Source organism: Orycteropus afer, unplaced genomic scaffold (genome assembly GCF_000298275.1).
Source record: "Orycteropus afer afer isolate SDZICR_OR568_19922 unplaced genomic scaffold, OryAfe1.0 scaffold00056, whole genome shotgun sequence".
NCBI classification, from domain to species: domain Eukaryota; kingdom Metazoa; phylum Chordata; class Mammalia; order Tubulidentata; family Orycteropodidae; genus Orycteropus; species Orycteropus afer.
Genome location: NW_006921643.1, coordinates 7,114,434 through 7,120,433, shown reverse-complemented (window position 1 = coordinate 7,120,433; position 6,000 = coordinate 7,114,434).

Here is a 6,000-nt window from a genome sequence, read left to right as displayed (position 1 = left end):
GGGTTTGAACCACCAGCCTTCTGGTTAGCAGTTAAGTAAGTGCCTTAGGCACTATGCTACCAGAGCTCCCCGATATAAAACATGGAAGAAGGCAAATGGAACCCAAAATATCTCTAATATCTCTGATATCAGAAAATGTGCTTATATCTTTGGGTATAAAGATGTGTCTTATGCTTACTTCTAGAATTAAACCCATGTAGGCTTCCTTCTCACCCCAGCAGAAGCAGAGTAGAACATGTGATCCAGGTGAGGAATTTCATCTAAGAGGAAGGAAAGGGAAAGGGGATAGTGTATACATGCCCAATGTATCCTTTAAAACTCTCCTATCAGGTAAGTCTTTTTCCCTGAGTGTATGAGGGATGGGGTAGAAAGAGGCTGGAGATGACAAGTCATTCAAGCTCCCCAGACATGTAAGAAGGAGTGGAAAGAAGTGTCATTTCACATACCTATAAGCATCAGAAGTTATAATTTTAAAAAAATATATTTGATAGTTGTGGTAGTTAAGTTTGTGTGTCAACTTGGCTGGGCCTGGTTGAATGGCTGGGCAGCTGGATGTAGTGTTCCCCATGATGAGACTGGTAATCAGCTCCATGGTGGAATCTACTGTGAGCAGCTGAGTAGCTGCCTTAGGGATGTGGTCTTCTTCTTGTATATAAGGAGAAGCCTTGGGAATGGTCTCTAGCCTTTTGGCATGCTTGAACCCTGCATGTAGCCAAGTCATTGTTCAACAGCCTGTCATGCCCTGCTGATCTTGGGAGTTCATCTGGACTTGAATTAGTGGCCTTCTGTGTTGTTTGGTAACATTGGGACTGTGCCTTTTTACTTGTCAACCTTGGGCTTGTCAGCCTCAGCAGCCAGCAACTGTCTGAGTGAAGGAAAGCCTCCAGCTTCAGTGGTCCAGGAGTAGGAGGCAGAGCTGAAACTCAAGGTTGAGGGGCTTTTACCCAGCCCCGAGAGCCTGGCACTTTGAACTCTGACTTAAAGCCTACAAATTATGAGAGAATAAACTCGTTTGTTAAAGCCATCCCATTTGTGGTATATTCCTGTCAGAGTGGCACTTTAGGTAACCAAAACAATAGTTTATTAGACAAAAAACATTACCTAATAATTTCATCTTTTGTCCTTGATTACTAATGAGGTTGAATGGTTGAACATTTTCCACAATATTTTAAAATTCCCTGGTGAATCATCTGTTCAGGTCTATGGGCACCTGAACATTTTTCTTATCAATTTGTATGATTTCTTTATACTATAAAAATGATCTTTTACTGTGTTTTCTGTTAATGTTTTTGTCAATCTATTTGCCTTTCAACATATTGTTGCTGTTAAGTGCCGTAGAGTTGGTTCTGACTCACACCAACCCTGTGTACAACAGAATGAAACACTGACCAGTCCTGCACCATCCTCACAATCCTTGCTATGCTTGAGCCCATCCTTGCAGCTACCGTCAGTCCACCTCATTGAGGCTTTTTGTCTTTTAACTTAGAGATATAAAATCAATTTATGTAATCAGATATATTCTTTTCTTTGTGATTTAATTATAGTGCCTAAGGCACTTGACTGCTAACCAGAAGGCTGGTGGTTCAAACCCACCAGCCACTCCTCAGAAGGAAGGCTGGGCAATCCACTTCCATAGTGATACTGCCTCGGAAACCCAAGGAGGGGTTGCTATGAGTCAGGTCTGACTCGATGGCAAATAACAACAACAAGAAGCTTGGAAAATCTCTCCCCTCACCAAGTGTTTAATAGACATGCAATTTTGTTTTACCCTGGCTCTTCTATGGTTTGGTTTTCTTCTCTTTCACTCTATAATCCAAATTGTATTGATTTATTGTTGTGAAGTATGAAGTGAAAACACTTGCTTGTTTTCAATGTGTCTACATCGCTAAGTTTCCTTCTCTTAGCCCTCTGCTTTTTTATTTACCCCTTAGGCATGGAAAGTGTGAGGAAAGGAAATGAAAAAGAAATGCATAATTATATGATGCTGTTTTCCACTAAGAATGGAAATGGAAGCTGTCTATGCAAGTGATCAACTTTTTCTGAACACCTTCCTTTTCTGTGTGATAGCCTAAAATATGCATGCTTTCTTGAAGTTAAAATAAAAGTAAATTTGAAAGCATCCAGTAGAAATTCTTTCAATTTAGTGAAAAGTTGTCAACTAAACTTGGTTTTAAAACATACAAATATACTCAGAAAAGAGTAAACTCAGTATGTCCTATATGAAATACACTGAATTGGAAAAATTAAATTTTAACTGTCAAATTTTAAACATTAGGTATATTCACTTTCTGTAAATTTATTTTTTGCAGGTTGAATTTTTGAGTTGTTATTGGGAGTTTCAACCATAAACAAACTCTCACTGGAGGTGAGATGAGTATGAGAAGAGGAAGGAAAGGAAGAAAGGAAAGAAGAGAGAAAAATGGTGAGGGAGGGTAGAAAAGAATCAAGCGGAAAGAGAACGAGCATGGAAAAAAAATTATGAACAGGAGCGTTGGGAACAGGGAGATAAGAAGGAAGAGAAAGAAAAAAAAATTGACTCCCCAGTCATTTAAAATGGGCTCAGATGCCATATTGTGAACTTTTGAAGAATGGCCTGACCCTGTTTTAAGCTCTTTACAGATATTAATTGTTTTAACTCAGTTGTGTCTCCTGATGCATGGTTAGACATTGGTGTCAAAATTTATTTTTTTAGTGTTGTTAATATACATTACCAATTCTTTCAGGAGAACAAAGACCTACAAGGAGCATACTTCTATTAATGTACTCAGAGAATCAGGAGCGATGACATGTGCGCTCCTTTTCAGGAAAATGGAAGATAAAAGCTTGCGATGTCATGTCTGGTCTCAGGTCATTATAAGGAATGAAGGGTGGAACCAAGGCAATTGGCCTACTGCACTTGATGGTTTCAAAGCTCCTGATCTTAACAAGCCCTGGGGGACACAGGCCTAATGCACTGTGTTCCTTCTATTGAAATGTCAAGTCTGCATTTATTACAGTAATTATCCATTGCACAAATATATGGACTGAACATTGATTCTGAGATCACGCACTGTAATCTAGCTAATATATCCACTGGGCTAAATAACACCATCAATTTTTCACACAGTTTCAAAGCCAAATTTGCTGCTCAGATACTTAGAGGCATCTTGTAGTCTGGTAAATAGTCGACACCTTAAGTCAAACCAGTCAAATCATAGTCTTGTGATGGAAGAGCTAGGGAAAAAAAAAAGTGCAACTTTACTGGCAATCAAAGAAATGAAGACTAAACCACACTGCTTTGCTTACCATATTTTCAAAGATGAGAAAGACTGATAATATCTGATGTTGGCCAAGTTGCAAAAATTCACATAAACTACTGGTAGGAGTATATATGCATTTCCTTTGATTTAAAAATGTCCACTGTTTATTACAATAAAAATTTGAAAAAACCTTTAGTATCTATCAACAGCGGAGGTTAAATAAATTATAGTATAACAATGTCCTGGAATACTGTAAATAATCAAAAGGATTTATATTTCTATGAGATAAAGCAGGTTATAGGAAGTAAGGTTAGTTACTATCCTTATAAAAATGTATACATATTTCCAGAAAAATGTTATCTTCTCCCTCCTGACACCCTCTTGTGTGTAGAGGGAATTCAATTAGAGCTGCACTCAGGTTTTCTGTATTCCTTTATTCACTGTCTCACAGAGTTGGAATGACTTATTTGATTGGAGAAGAATAAATAGGTTAGTGCTTGGGTAAGTTCTGCTCCTGTTCTTGCCTGCAGGGAACAAAGTTCTTTTCTGCTTCTCCATGTTCTAAGTCTTTTGTGTCTGACACTGGGATGGAAAACCTAACTAATTCTGGGATTTCTGTAGCATCCTGGTTGGCACTCACACTATGTCCTCTAACTGATCTTAATTGTTAATAGAAAGCAGTATTTTTACCTTCTTATGTCATTCTTTTCTTATTTATTAATTTATTCACAAGCCTGACAAGAAAGAAGGTTGCTATTTATTGGGTCTTTTCAAGCACCCAAACAGTTACATATGCATCAAAAAAGACATGGAAGAATAGATTCCAAACTCTTAATAGTAGCTCTCTGTAGGTACTTCCACCACTGCTTTCTAAATTCTGGGCTTCTATTTAATTTTTTTTTGGGGGGGGAGGAGCTCTGGTAGCGTAGTGCCTAAGGCACTTGACTGCTAACCAGAAGGCTGGCGGTTCAAGCCCACCAGCCACTCCTTGGAAGGAAGATGGGGCAATCCACTTCCGTAGTGATACTGCCTTGGCAACCCAAGGAGGGGTCACTGAAGTTGGGGCGACTTGACAACACATAACAACAACATGGCTGTCAAAGATTTAATGCAATAGGTATTTTCATTCATTCCTGGTAGCTTCTGGTCTTGTGATATGTGGTAATAGAAGAATGACTTAGCTTTTCTAATGACTAGCTATGTGACCTTGAATGAGTCATTTTCCTTCCTCTGGGCCTCAATTTTCTTTCATTTGCTAAATACATTTCCTTTAAGATATGCCTTTCTAAGATTTTATACACTGATATTAATATATACTTGGGGACTATCAGCTATCAACAAGCTATTGAAGTTGCTTCTAAGTATCTGATTTCCTTTCTCTGGGAGTTCTCTTTCCTATATATAGTCTCTTGACCATGGGTGACAGGGCTATAGGTGGCCATCTGACCCACGATAATCCAATAAATTTTTTTTCCATGAAGAATTTCGAATGGGGATTTCTGTGACCACCGTATCAAAGATATGAAAATTTAGAAGCTGTGGAAGTGAAGAGAGTTGGTCTGCAGAGATAGGGAAGAATGAAACAGATTGAGAGAGAGAAGTAAAGAGAGAAATTAAAAAAAAAAAAAAAAAAGTTAATTTGGTTTTCTAGCTTCTGGTTCTAGATACTTCCAGGGGCCAACTGCATTCTCATCCTTAGCTTCCATGAGACAACCTCATGCCCATAGAGTGTCATCTTTTTTTAGTTTAATCTAGATAGAGTTAGTCCATTTAATTTGCAACCAAAGAATTTATTCTAAAAGCACACCTCTGCCAGTAGAAATGACTCTGTCCCCTAGCCCCAAATCTACACAAAGTACCTGAGTGATCCTGAAATTCTACCTGATTTAGGTCAGCCTGTAGAAAACTTCTTCCTTACCCTACACACATCCTCAGGCCAGATCTCGCACTGACCATCTATCCTAGCTACTGCTCCCAAACATGTGTATTGCCTACCCGTGCTCTGGTAAGTTGGCTTACCAGATATCTGAGCTGGGCTCTAAGCTAGCTGAGTCATTGTGAAAAATATGAAGGAATAATGGTGCTTCCAGGCTCCAAGATCCTTGGAAATTGGCTCTGGGCTTCAGAAAAGAAGGTGACCTGAAAAGTTCCTGCAGTTGGAAAGAAATCCAGATAAAGTTGCTTCATCTGGATGATCAGTGTTGTTAGTCACAGAGACTGGTATAAGGATTCACAAGTGTAATTCTTGAAGGGCTGGCTGTAGGAATACAAAGCAACATCTTTAATTTAGTGAGGAAGATCTTTTCAAGCTTATGAGTCGTATGGTTTTTTAACTGAGATTTTATAACATAGAAATGTGTGCCTTGATCCTTGGCTGTTTCAGATTTATTATCTAATAAACAATTTATTTTTCTTATAAGAATTAGCTCCACAGGTACTAAGTTTATGTGCTTACTTCTCAGCTGAGACGTAAGAACCTAGAAAATAATTAGATCGCTTTCTTCCCAACAGTCAATCAGATGATGTTAAAATACCGTAGGTCTAGGTAATCACTTGAATTGTCTTTGAGGCTCACTCTTGCATACATACATCTCAATCTGTGATTGGGTGAAGACAATTCTGTGGGTGAAATGGAGCTCTGAGAAAATGATTCTGGATAAGTAAATAGAGATAAAACGTTTTAAACTTTCCCTGTGTCTCTGGAAAACATCTGTCTGTTTTTCACCATTTATCTGTGACTAGAACCATAATTTCACTGTCA